We start from the raw sequence: 13648 nt of genomic DNA, 5'->3' as shown, positions 1-13648 counted from the left end.
TTGTTTGTTCCAGGAGTTTTGTTGTTGTTGTTGATTCTTTCTGATTTTCTACACAATTATGCCATCTGCCAACAGAGACAACTTCCCCCCGCTTCCCTGACAGTGTGTATAATTTTATTTCCTTTTCTTGTCTTATTCCAATAGCTAGGACTTCCCCAACTACCTTGAATAGGATTGATTGTAGAGGACATCCTTGCCTTGTTCTTAAGCTTTGGGGAAAAGAATATATTAATAGTTTCTCCTCACTATTAAGTATGATGTTAGATACAGATTTTTTTTTTCTTTTTTTTTACTTCCTCCCCCCTTGGATACAGATTTTTTTAAAGGTGTTGTTTATCAAGTTGAGGAAGTTTCCTTAGTTCTACTTTGTTGTGAGATTTTTGTTTTGTTGTTTTTGTTGTTGTTTGTTTGTTTTTCATTGAAAATTAATTTTGGATTTCAAAAAGTGTTTTTTGTGCATTAATTGATATAATCATGTGCTTTTTCTTCTTTAGCTTGTTTATATAGTGGATTAATTTAATTTTGTGGATTTTTAAAATGATTTTTTCACTCAGGTAAAATTTATAAACAGTGAAACACCCAGGTGTTAAGTTTGAAATTAGTTGAGTTTTATAATTAGATACAGTTATAAACTTACACTCCAAATAAGATACAGAACATTTCCTCCATCCTAGAATCATTCCACTGTGTTCCAGTTAAACTTCATCCCTCTGTTCTGATTTCTGTCACTTGAACTTTATTGGAGTAATATTGTGTTTGATGTCCAGCTTTTATTGTTTGACATAAAGGTTTTTATGATTCAATCGTGTTGTTGTATGTATCAGTGGGTTTTTAAAATAATGAGTAGTATCACATTATATAAATATGCTATAATTGTTGATGATCTTTTTAATTATTTCTAGTCTTTAGTTATTTTCATTTAAGCTGCTGTTAGCATTTTCTGCAAGTCTTTTGGTAGACATGCTTTCATTCCTCTTGAATATATAACTAGGAGTTAAACTGGATAGATATTTAGTTTTACAAAGAAATCTGTTTTTAAATGTTTCTATTTTAATGCCAGTGTTGGCTTTATAGCTATATCTCTGTACATCACTCTTTAAATATTTGCTCTAGTCATTCCAATCCCAAAGAAAGGCAATGCCAAAGAATGCTTAAACTACCGCACAATTGCACTCATCTCACAAGCAAGTAAAGTAATGCTTAAAATTCTCCAAGCCAGGCTTCAGCAATACATGAACTGTGAACTTCCAGATGTTCAAGCTGGTTTTAGAAAAGGCAGAGGAACCAGAGATCAAATTGCCAACATCTGCTGGATCATGGAGAAAGCAAGAGAGTTCCAGAAAAACATCTATTTCTGCTTTATTGACTATGCCAAAGCCTTTACTGTATGGATCACAATAAACTGTGGAAAATTCTGAAAGAGATGGGAATACCAGACCACCTGACCTGCCTCTTGAGAAACCTGTATGCAGGTCAGGAAGCAACAGTTAGAACTGGACATGGAACAACAGACTGGTTCCAATAGAAAAAGGAGTACGTCAAGGCTGTATATTGTCACCCTGCTTATTGAACTTCTATGCAGAGTAGGAATCAAGATTGCCGGGAGAAATATCAATAACCTCAGATATGCAGATGACACCACCCTTATGGCAGAAAGTGAAGAGGAACTAAAAAGCCTCTTGATGAAAGTGAAAGAGGAGAGTGAAAAAGTTGGCTTAAAGCTCAACATTCAGAAAATGAAGATTTGGCATCTGGTCCCATCACTTCATGGGAAATAGATGGGTAAACAGTGTCAGACTTTATATTTTTGGGCTCCAAAATCACTGCAGATTATGATTGCAGCCATGAAATTAAAAGACGCTTACTCCTTGGAAGGAAACTTATGACCAACCTAGATAGTATATTCAAAAGCAGAGACATTACTTTGCCAACAAAGGTCCATCTAGTCGAAGCTATGGTTTTTCCAGTGGTCATGTATGGGTGTGAGAGTTGGACTATAAAGAAAGCTGGGTGCTGAAGAATTGATGCTTTTGAACTGTGGTGTTTGAGAAGACTCTTGAGAGTCCCTTGGACTGCAAGGAGATCCAACCAGTCCATCCTAAAGGAGATCAGTCCTGAATATTCATTGGAAGGACTGATGTTGAAGCTGAAACTCCAGTATTTGGCCACATCATGCGAAGAGCTGACTCATTTGAAAAGACCCTGATGCTGGGAAAGATTGAGGGCAGGAGGAGAAGGGGACAACAGAGGATGAGTTGGTTGGATGGCATCACTGACACAATGGACATGGGTTTGGGTGGACTCTGGGAGTTGGTGATGGACAGGGAGGCCTGGCGTGCTGTGGTTCATGGGGTCACAAAGAGTCGGACACAACTGAATGACTGAATTTAACTGAACTAGTCATTAAAATATGTATTCTTAATTTATAAGTCTACTTAAAAATAATATAGTACTACTTCACATAAAAAGCAAGACTCTTAGAACAATAATTTCTCCATCCTTTGACCTATTGTTATCATTCTTTTTACATCTACTTATTTAAAGTGTCAGTTTTCTTTCACAAAAATTAAAAGGAGAAAAAAATTCACCTGTTTTATGTTTCTACATATTTACCATTTCAGGCACTGTTCATGCCTCCTTTTGATCCATACTTCCATCTGATACCATCTTCTCCTGGTCTGAAAAACTTCTTCTAGCAACTCTTGTTGTGCCAGTTCTTTGATAATGGGATTTTAAAGCTTTTCTTTCTTTTTTTTTTTTTTAGTGAAACAGCAAAACATAGTATTTTATTTATTTTTTTTAATTTAAATCTCTTTATTTTTTTAAATTAATTAATTTATTTTTTTATTTTACTTTACAATTCTGTATTGGTTTTGCCATACATTGACATGAATCCACCACGGGTGTACATGCGTTCCCAAACATGAACCCCCCTCCCACCCCCCTCCCCACAACATCTTTCTGGGTCATCCCCGTGTACCAGCCCCAAGCATGCCGTATCCTGCATCGAACATAGACTGGCGATTCGATTCTTACATGATATTATACATGTTTCAATGCCATTCTCCCAAATCATCTCACCCTCTCCCTCTCCCTCTGAATCCAAAAGATTTTAAAGCTTTTCTTATCTGAAAATAGTTTTATTTCATCCTCAATTTCAAAGCCTATTTCATTAGATATAAAATGTACTGAGAGTGTTTTTTTTTTTTCCTACAACAGTTACAAAATGTTATCTCACTGTTTTCTAGCTTCCTTTCTTTCTGATGAGAAGTCACCCATTATTTGTATTATTACTTCTCTGCATGTAAATATGTCTTATTTTTCTGTTAATATTTTTATTTTAGTTTTCAGTGTTTGATTTAGATATGCCACAGAGTTTTTGTTTTTATATTTAATCCTGCTTGAATTTACTGCTGTTCTTAGTTGTATAAGTCAATGTTTTTCATTGAACTTGGAAAATAACCACTATTATTACTTCACATATTTTTTTCTGTCCCATTTTTTCTTAATCCCTCTGGTACTTTAATTTTATGTATATTTATTCTGCTAATCATTGTCATACATGTAACTGAGACTCTATAATTTTGCTTAGTCTTTCTGCTTTCTTCAGATGGGGTAATTTCCATTGGTTTATCTTCATGGTTGTTAAGTCTTCTGGAAGCTCTCATGTCCATCTAGTAAACTTTTCCTTTCAGATATTGTACTTTTCTGATTTGAAATTTCAACTTGATTAGTTTTTTATAGTTCATAGTTCTGAGAATCTCCATCTGTTCACTCATTATATCCACGTTTCCCATTATATTCTTGAATATATGATTGTTGTTCAGTTGCTAAGTCATGTCCGACTCTGTGGTTACAGCATGCCAGGCTTCCCTGTCCTTCACTATCTCCCAGAGTCTGCTCAAATTCATGTCCATTGAGTTAGTGATGCTATCTAACCATCTCATCCTCTGCTGCCTTCTTCTTTTGCCTTCAGTCTTTCCCAGCATTAGAGTCTTTTCCAATGAGTTAGCTCTTCGCATCTGATAGCCAAAGTATTGGAGCTTCAGCTAAATATATGATAGCCTCTTTGAAACCACTATCTGATCATTTCAACATCTGTGTCATCTCAGTGTCTTTTTCTATTAACATTTCTCTTTCTTAATGATATTTATATTTTCCTGCTTATTTTCATGTTCAGCAAACTTAAAAAACTCTGTGCTGGCTTTGTGGACCATATGTTGACTAGTATACATGATTTCATCATCTTCTTAAGAATGTTGAATTTTGTTGTGTTCGGTATTTAACTTTTTAGTCTTGTCAAGGTTGATTTTATTCTCATTTTGGGTAGTTCTATTTCTGTTTTGAAATAAGTCTTAGGGCCTGAATCTTATTCTAGGTTCTTTTCCTTACTTCTAAGGAAAAGACCTTTCTGGGTTCCAAGCTGAATAACAGTTACTAAATGAGGTCTCTCAGCATTGGATGGACTAGAAACCACATATCTCCTAGCACTTCAGCTCTCAAACCCACACCAGATTGTCTCTGCTAGACTTTGTGGTCTCTCCTTGTGTATGTGTATCCAAGTCATGTTTGAATTTCTGTCTTCCTTCATGCTCCAGGCATATCTTTCTTCTCTAGTATACCTGCTGAATATTCCAATTCCTCAGCAATCTGAAACTCCAGTGTCTATTGTCAGTTCACTGACACCACTGCCATGCCTGGGTTTCCTCATTCCGAAGAATAAAACCAGTGAACATCTCATGTATGTTCCTTGTTTCAAGGATCACAGTGATATGCTCCATGTTGTTCGATATCTGAAAGAGTTGCCTCTTATTTTTTCTACGTTTTGGTCAAAAGTCAAAGCTGGTACCATGTACTCTGGTATGACTTTCTAAAAGTTATTGTTTGCCATAATTTCTATTGTTTATGTGTGTTTGTCAGAAAGTGGTCTATAAGATTTTTTATTTTTCCAATTTTAGACTTTCTGTATGTGACTGTGAGTGTGTTTATAAGGTGTCCTATGTGATAAATTCCTGTTAATATTCCATGGATATTTGAAAAGTATTTGTATTTTCTGTATATGAGATTAAAGGATCTAAATTTGTCTATTCAGTCTTTTAAATTTTGTTATCCATTTATTTTACATTTTTATTCATTATGTTATAATATCTTTTTTGAACTATATTTCACATGCCTTACAACTCACCCCTTTAATGTATTCAGAGTTATGCAACCATCACAACAATCAATTTCAAACTATTTTAATCACTCCCAAAATAAATCTCATGCTTCTTGGCCATCATTTGCCAAGCCTCCCAGCTTGGGGACCTACAGGGGTTGCTGTAGGCAACCACTAATATGCTTTCCATCTCTATAGATTTGCCTATTTTGACATTTTATATAAATGGAACTATGTATGTTGTATAATATAGGGTTATATAATATGTGTCTTTTATGGCTGACTTCTTCAATCAGCATAAACTTTTCAGGATTCTTACGTTTTGTAGTATATATTTTCATTTATTTTTATGGCCAAATAATTCCATTGTATGGATATACCATGACATATCACATTTCATTTATCCATTTATCAGTTGATGGATATTGGGGTTGTTTCTACTTTTTGGCTTATGAACACTGCTGTTTTGAGCTTTCATGTATACGTTTTGTGTGGACATATGTTTCTGTTTCTCTTGGGTACATTCTGAAAGTGAAATTGCCAGATCATGTGATATTTCTGTGTTTAATGTCTTGAAGAACTGCTAGACTTTTCCACAGTGGCGGTACCATTTTACATTCCCACTGGCAGTGTGTATGGGTTCCTATTTCTGCATATCTTATACCAACACTTATCATCTGTCTTTTTAATTATAGCCATCCCAAGTGTGTTTGTGAAGTGGTCTTATTTTTGATTGCTTGAATTGTTAATTTGTAACAGAGACCACTTAAATTCTTCCATTTTGACTCAATAAGTTACAGTTCTTTATCAAAGAGATATACTCCAGGCATTAAACTAAGTGTTGAGTGGTAAACCTGTTTCCCTTCTACATAGTACTGACAATAAATGTCATCAAAAATTTGTGATTTAATATTAAAAAGAGAACAATGGTGTTAGAGTGATAGAAGATAATAAATTGAGTAGGTTTTCAAGGGTATCCTTGGTACTACCAGGATTAGCATTGTTTGGGAAATCTTAAAAATGCGAAATTTCAGGCCCTAGCTCAGATGTGCTAAATCAAAATATCTGGAGGTGAGACTTAGGGATGTGTCTTGTAAGCCGTTATATGAGTCCGCTGCTGCTGCTGCTGCTGCTAAGTTGCTTCAGTCGTGTCCGACTCCATGCGACCCCACGGACGGCAGCCCACCAGGCTCCCCCGTCCCTGGGATTCTCCAGGCAAGAACACAGGAGTGGGTTGCTCCTCCATCCGTGGGATTTTCCAGGCCAAGAGTACTGGAGTGGGTCACCAGTGCCTTCTCTGTAACAATTCTAATGCCTTTAAAAATTCTAAATTCTGATTTAGTTGGTCTGGAGTGAGGTTGAAGAAACTATTTTATTAAAGTAACCCTGATGATTCTAATATACAGGTAGGGTTCAGAAACATTTGGGTACACTGGGCAGAGAATGAAATGAGTTTGAAGTTATTAGCAAGTCCAGATAAGACAAGACTTTGAAAACTATGGTCAAGAGTTTAGATTTAATTCTAAGTGCAGTGGTAAACCTTTAAAAAGGTTTAAGCAGATAAATCTCATGGTCTGATTTTATGTTTTAAAATAAATCTTTCTTGACCATGCAGTTGTATAAATGAAAATGAGAAGGATTTTTGTACATTATATTGACTTATCTCTAGAATGTATTTTAAATAAAGAAAGTAAGATGTAGATCACTGTTTACAGTAGTGATAAAGAATCTGCCTACCAATGCAGGAGACGTGGGTCCCTGGGTTGGAAGATCTCCTGGAGAAGGAAATGGCACTCACGCCAGTATTCTTGCCTGGAAAATCCCACGGATAGAGGAGCCTGAAGGGCTACAGTCTGTGGGGTTGCAAAGAGTCGGCAGGACTTAGTGACTAAAAAACAATAACAGCTACAATCTTTGTGGAAGGGGAAAATAATATCTTATATTTTAAAAGCAATTAGTTATAGATTGAAAATTAATAAAGTGTGTTGCCTATGTAGAGAAATAAGGTTTAGTGGGGCAGGCAAGCATAATGCAAGACTTTTGTCAAGTCACTTTGTTATAGTTTTAATTTTGGACCCATGTAAATGTTTTACATGCAGAAATTGAATTACTAAAGAATAAAAAGAAATCCCTAAAAATTGAAAACAAATGCCTGTAACTGTAGATCACATAGATGCTAAGCCCACATAAAGAACATAATTACTAGAAGTGACTTTAAAGTGCAGTATTTTGAGTTTGCAGCCCTAGTAGGCTATATGCTAAGAACAAAACCCCATAAAAATATTAAATTGTGTTCAGTAGTCTTATTGTTTTAAATAATACTGGTAATGCTAGTCTAAAACTATTATAGATACGTCATAGTATAAAGAAAGTAAATAATTATGTTAATGTTGGAAACCAAGATTTTAAACTTAGAAGAAAAAAGGCACATATAAAACCAGACAAGTTAAGTAAACACTCTGTAAGCATGTAATTATTTTGTGTAATACATGAAATGCATGTATCAGTTTATGATTTATGATTTTTTAATTTCAAAAACCAATATGTACTTCCTAACTCTGTCTTAGCCTTCCTAAGTCTACAAAGACATAAAAGCAATAATGATACAATAACAATGAGCACGCTTAATTTCCCAAATTGTTGGTTTTCAACTAAAAGTAAACCGGGCTTCTTAGAAAAATAGCTGATTGCATGTTTATGATAAGAAATATATTAAGATAAACCTGTATTATCTTATCGTACCCGAGAACAAGTAATCTATCAAAAATTAATGGGAAAAATTTAGACTTCAGCAAAAGAACAATAATTGTAATTCACTGAATCATATGAGATATGTAAAATTCCATAAAAATGTAAAACATAAACTTTACTAGTTGCCATTGAAGGTTAATAGGGCACTAACTTATCTGTAAATTGATACATAAAAATAAAGAATCAGCATTTATTCTGCCTTTCAAAGTTTATTTAAGAATAACCAAGCCATTCATAAAAATTCTTTATGGAAGAAGTCCAACTAATAAATGCAGAAAGAATGATAGAAGTAGAAAATCACTAGTTTGTAACCCTATGGACCTAAGCAACATGTTTGTCAGTGAATGTTAAAGCCATAAAATGAAAATTGATTTTAAAATTTTATTTATTTATTTGGCTGCATGCAGAATCTTCGATCTTCATTGAAGCGTGCAGGATATTTAGCTGTGACATGTGGGATTAGTTCCCTAACCAGGGATCCAGCTAGGCCCCCCTGCATTGGGAGTGTGGAGTCAGCCAGTGGACCACCAGAGAAGTCCTATAAAATGAAAATTTAATGAGGGATTTTGTAATAGAGGGCTTAGGATGTTACCACCTAAACCCTCTTGATTGCTTTGATGTTTACGAAGGGAACAACCAGACATCGTGTCTCATGATGTGATGTGATAGGAAATATTTAGCATTACCCAAAGTATTCTTATCTATGATATTAATTCTTAGTCTAGTTAAACCCCATAATTGATTTACCACTCCCTCCCCCAACACACATTAGCTGAGACCAAGAGAAAGTGATTAGCCAAATCCAAAATGTCAGAGAATCTACAGGACAAATCTAGGAAACACATGGCTCAGTTTCATCAAAAATTCATGACATGAACTATAATATATCCATTCATTGAATATTGTTTGTCAATACAAAGGAAATCTGCTAAAACACGGATGAGCCTTGAAAATATTATGCTAAGTGAAAGAAGCCAGTCACAAAGAACTAAATATTATATGATTCCATTTATCTGAAATGTCCAGAATAGACAAGTCTATAGGGACTGAAAATAATTTGTGGTTGCCTAGAGAAGATGGTAGGATTGGGAGATGGTGATTAAGCAGTACAAAATTTATTCTTTAGGGGTAATGAAAATATTTTAGAATTGATTATGGTGAGAGTTGTACATCTTTGAGAAAAACCTTGAATTACATACTTTAAGTTGGTGAACTGTATGGTATATGAATTATATGTCAGTAAAGTTGAAAAACCTAAGACATGAAAAAATAATGGCAGGGGAACTGTTACAGAAACAAAAAGGTTTGACACACAATCAAATTTAATGTGAGAATCTTATTTAGATCTTAAGTCAAATAAATTGACATTTGAGGCTATCTGGGAAGTCTAATTATGGGCTGTTAGATATTGTTGTGGTCTTAATGTTTGCATCACCCCAAATTCATATGTTGAAGCTGAACATCATGCTGATGGTATTAGGAGGTGGGGCCTTTGGGAGGTGATTAGGATGGTGGACCCTTTATTAATGTGAATAGTGCTTTTACAAAAGAAGTCTTAGACAGCTCCCATTACTCTTTGCCTTGTGGAGATTATAGTGAAAAGGCTGGCCATTAAGGAAGGAGGGGACTCTCACCAGACACCAAATCTGCCAGTGGCATGATCTTGGACTTCTGAGCCTTTAGAACTGTGAGAAATAAATTCCTGTTGTTTATAATCTACCCAATCTATGGTATATTTATTATAGCAGCCCAAATGAACTCAGAGATGTTAAGAAATAATTACTGATTTTGTTAGATATGGTGATGTTGTGTTACTTATGAAAAAAATGTTACCAGATAATGTGCATACTAAAGTGTTTATAGGTGAAATAATATGACATTTTGGATTTGCTTTAAAATACTAAGAAAAAATTGAGGGTTAGATGAAATAATAATGGCTATTTAAACTGGGTAATGGGCATTTAGGGACTATTATTCTACTTTCTTCACTTTTATAGGATTTTAACTTCTATAAGAAGGCAATTTAAAACCACTTATTTGTGCATTAAAAAGATCACACTGAGTGTTGTGATAATTTATACTTTGCATTGGTATTTTGATAGTAGGTTTACATTTATTTTAATTCCACACAATAAGGTACATTAAAGTTTTATACATGTTTAAACTTTTTGCTAGATAAGTTTATCAGTATGAAACATACTCCTTTTTTCTCATTTAAAGATTTTTGCCTGGCATTCTATTCATTCTATTAATACTGCCATTCTTGTTCTCATCACCATCTGCCTAGATATCTTTGTCTTTGCCTTTACTTTCAACCTTTCTGTGTCATTTTATTTTAGTTTTAACTCTTATAAACAATTTTATGGCTGAGTTTAGTTTTTAATCAAAGTCAATATACTTTCTAACTTGTGGATTCAACCCATTCACACACTTTCTTTTTGTAATTAATTAATTTTTTATTGAAGGATAATTGCTTTACAGAATTTTTCTGTTTTCTGTCAAACCTCAACATGAATCAACCATAGGAATACATGTATCCCCTTCCTTTTGAACCTCCCTCCCATCTCCGTACCCTTCCTACCCCTCTAGGTTTATACAGAACCCCTGTTTGAGTTTTCTGAGCCATACAGCAAATTCCTGTTGGCTCTCTATTTTACATATGGTAATGTGTTTCCATGTTACTCTTTCCATACATCTCACCCTCTCCTCCACTCTCTCCATGTCCATAAGTCTATTCTCTATGTCTGTTTCTCCACTGCTGCCCTGTAAATAAATTTTTCAGTACCATTTTTCTAGATTCCGTATATATGTGTTAGAATATGGTATTTATCTTTCTCTTTCTGGCTCACTTCACTCTGTATAATAGATTCTTGGTTCATTCACCTCATCAGAACTGACTCAAATGCATTCCTTTTTATAGCTGAGTAATATTCCATTGTGCATATGTACCACTTCATTAGCCTTTCATCTGTCGATGGACATCTAGGTTGCTTCCATGTTCTAGCTATTGTAAATAGTGCTGCAATGAACAATGAGATACATGTATCTTTTTCAATTTTGATTTCCTCAGGGTATATGCCTAGGAGTGGAATTGCTGGGTCATATGGTGCGACTGAGCGACTGGACTGAACTGAACTGATGGTGGTTTTATTCCTAGCTTTTAAGGAATCTCCATACTGTCTTCCATAGTGGCTGTATCCATTTACATTCCCACCAACAGTGCAAGAGCATTCCCTTTTCTCCATACCCCCTCCAAGATTTGTTTGTAGACTTCTTGATAATAGCCTTTCTGCCCATTGTGAAGTGATACCTCATTGTAGTTCTGATTTGCATTTCTCTGATAATGAGCCATGTTGATCATCTTTTCATGTGTTAGCCATGAAATGTCTGTTTAGGTCTTTTCTCCACTTTTTGATTGGGTTGTTTGCTTTTCTGGTATTGAGTTGTATTTCCAAATATATTTTGGAAATTAACCCTTTATTAGTTGTTTCATTTGCTTTTATTTTCTCCCATTCTGAAGGTTGTCTTTTCACCTTGCTTATAGTTTCCTTTGCTGTTCAAAAGCTTTTAAGTTTAATCAGGTCCCACTTGTTTACTTTTGTTTTTATTTCCATTACTCTAGGAGGTGGGTCATAGAGGATCTTGCTTTGATTTATGTCACTGAGTGTTCTGCCTATGTTTTCTTCTAAGAGTTTTATAGTTGCTAGTGTCACATTTAGGTCTTTAATCCATTTTGAGTTTATCTTTGTGTGTGGTGTTAGGAAGTGTTCTAATTTCATTCTTTTATGTGTAGCTGTCCAGTTTTCCCAGCACCATTTAAAGAAGAGGCTGTCTTTGCCCCATTGTATATTCTTGCCTCCTTTGTCAAAAATAAAGTACCCATAGGTGCATGGCTTTATTTCTGGGCTTTCTATCTTGTTCCATTGGTCTATATTTCTGTTTTTGTGCCAGTACCATACTGTCTTGATGACTAGAGCATTGTAGTATAATCTGAAATCAGGAAAGTTGATTTCTCCAGCTCCATTTTTCTTTCTCAAGATTGCTTTGGCTATTCAGGGTCTGTTTTGTTTCCCAGTGAATTGTGAAATTTTTTGTTCTACTTCTGTGAAAAATGCTGTTAGTAATTTGATAGGGATCACATTGAATATATTGATTGTGTTTGGTAGTATATTCATTTTCACAATACTGATTCTTCCTACCCAGGAACATGGAATATCTGTCTATCTGTTTATGTCATCTTAGATTTCTTTCATTAGTGTCTTATAATTTTCTTTGTACAGTTCTTTTGTCTCTTTAGGTAAGTTTATTCCTAGATATTTAATTCTTTTTGTTGCAATGGTGAATGGGATTGATTCCTTAATTTCTTTCTCATTTTTCATTGTTAGTATATAGAAATCCAAATGATTTCTGTGTATTGATTTTGTATCCTGCAACTTTGCTAAATTCACTGATTAGCTCTAGTAATTTTCTTATACTATCTTTAGGGTTTTCTAAGTACAGTATCATGTCATCTACAAGCAGTGAGAGCTTTACTTCTTTTCTGATCTGGATTCCTTTTATTCCTTTTCTTCTCTATGGCTGTAGCTAGGACTTCCAGAACTATGTTGAATTATAGTGGTGAAAGTGGATACTCTTGTCTTGTTCTTGATCTTAGGGGGAATGCTTTCAGTTTCTCACCATTGAGAGTAATGTCTGCTGTAGGCTTATCATATATGGCCTTTACTATGTTGAGGTAGATTCCTTCTATGCCCATTTTTTGAAGTTTTAATTATAAATGAGTGCTGAATTTTGTCAAAGGCTTTTTCTGCATCTATTGAGATGATCATATGGTTTTTATCTTTCAATTTGTTAATATGGCGTATCACAAAGATTGATTTGTGTATATTGAAGAATCCTTGCATCCCTGGAATAAACCCAACTTGATCATGGTGTATGAGCTTTTTGATGTGTTGATGAATTCTGTTTGCTAAAACTTTATTGAGGATTTTTACATCTATGTTCAACAGTGATATTGGCCTGTAGTTTTCTTTTTGTGTGTTGTCTTTGTCTGGTTTTGGTACAGGGTGACGGTGGCCTCATAGAATGAATTTGGAAGTGTTCCTTCCGTTGCAAGTTTTTGAAAGAGTTTTTAGAAGGATAAGCATTAGCTCTTCTCTAAATGTTTGGTATAATTCTCCTGTGAAGCCATCTGGTCCTGGGCTTTTGTTTTTTAGGAGATTTTTGATCACAGCTTCAATTTCAGTGCTTGTAATTGGGTTGTTCATAATTTCTATTTCTCCCTGGTTCAGTCTTGGAAGATTGAACTTTTCTAAGAATCTGTCCATTTGTTCCAGGTTATCTATTTTAATGCCATATAGTTTTCATAATGGTCTCTTATAATCCTTTGTATTTCTGCATTGTCTGTTGTAACCTCTCCTTTTTCATTTCTAATTGTGTTGATTCTTCTCTCTTTTTCTTGTTGAGTCTGGCTAAAGGTTTGTCAATTTTGTTTATCTTCTTAAAGAACCAGCTTTTAGTTTTATTAATCTTTACTATTGTTTCTTTCATTTTTTTTCATTTATTTCTGCTTGGATCATTATGATTTCTTTCCTTCTACTAATCTGTCTTTTTTTGTTGTTCTTCTTCCAGTTGTTTTAGGTATAAAGTTAGGTTGTCTATTCGCTGTTTTTTGTTCTTTTTGTTGTTGTTGTTTTTCTTTTTCCAGTTGTTTTAGGTGTAAAGTTAGGCTGTCTATTTGAT

The sequence above is a fragment of the Oryx dammah genome, unplaced genomic scaffold (assembly GCF_014754425.2).
Source record: "Oryx dammah isolate SB20612 unplaced genomic scaffold, SCBI_Odam_1.1 HiC_scaffold_11050, whole genome shotgun sequence".
In the NCBI taxonomy this organism is placed as follows: domain Eukaryota; kingdom Metazoa; phylum Chordata; class Mammalia; order Artiodactyla; family Bovidae; genus Oryx; species Oryx dammah.
The sequence above is the reverse complement of the archived record's forward strand: the minus strand, read 5'-3'. Positions refer to the sequence as shown.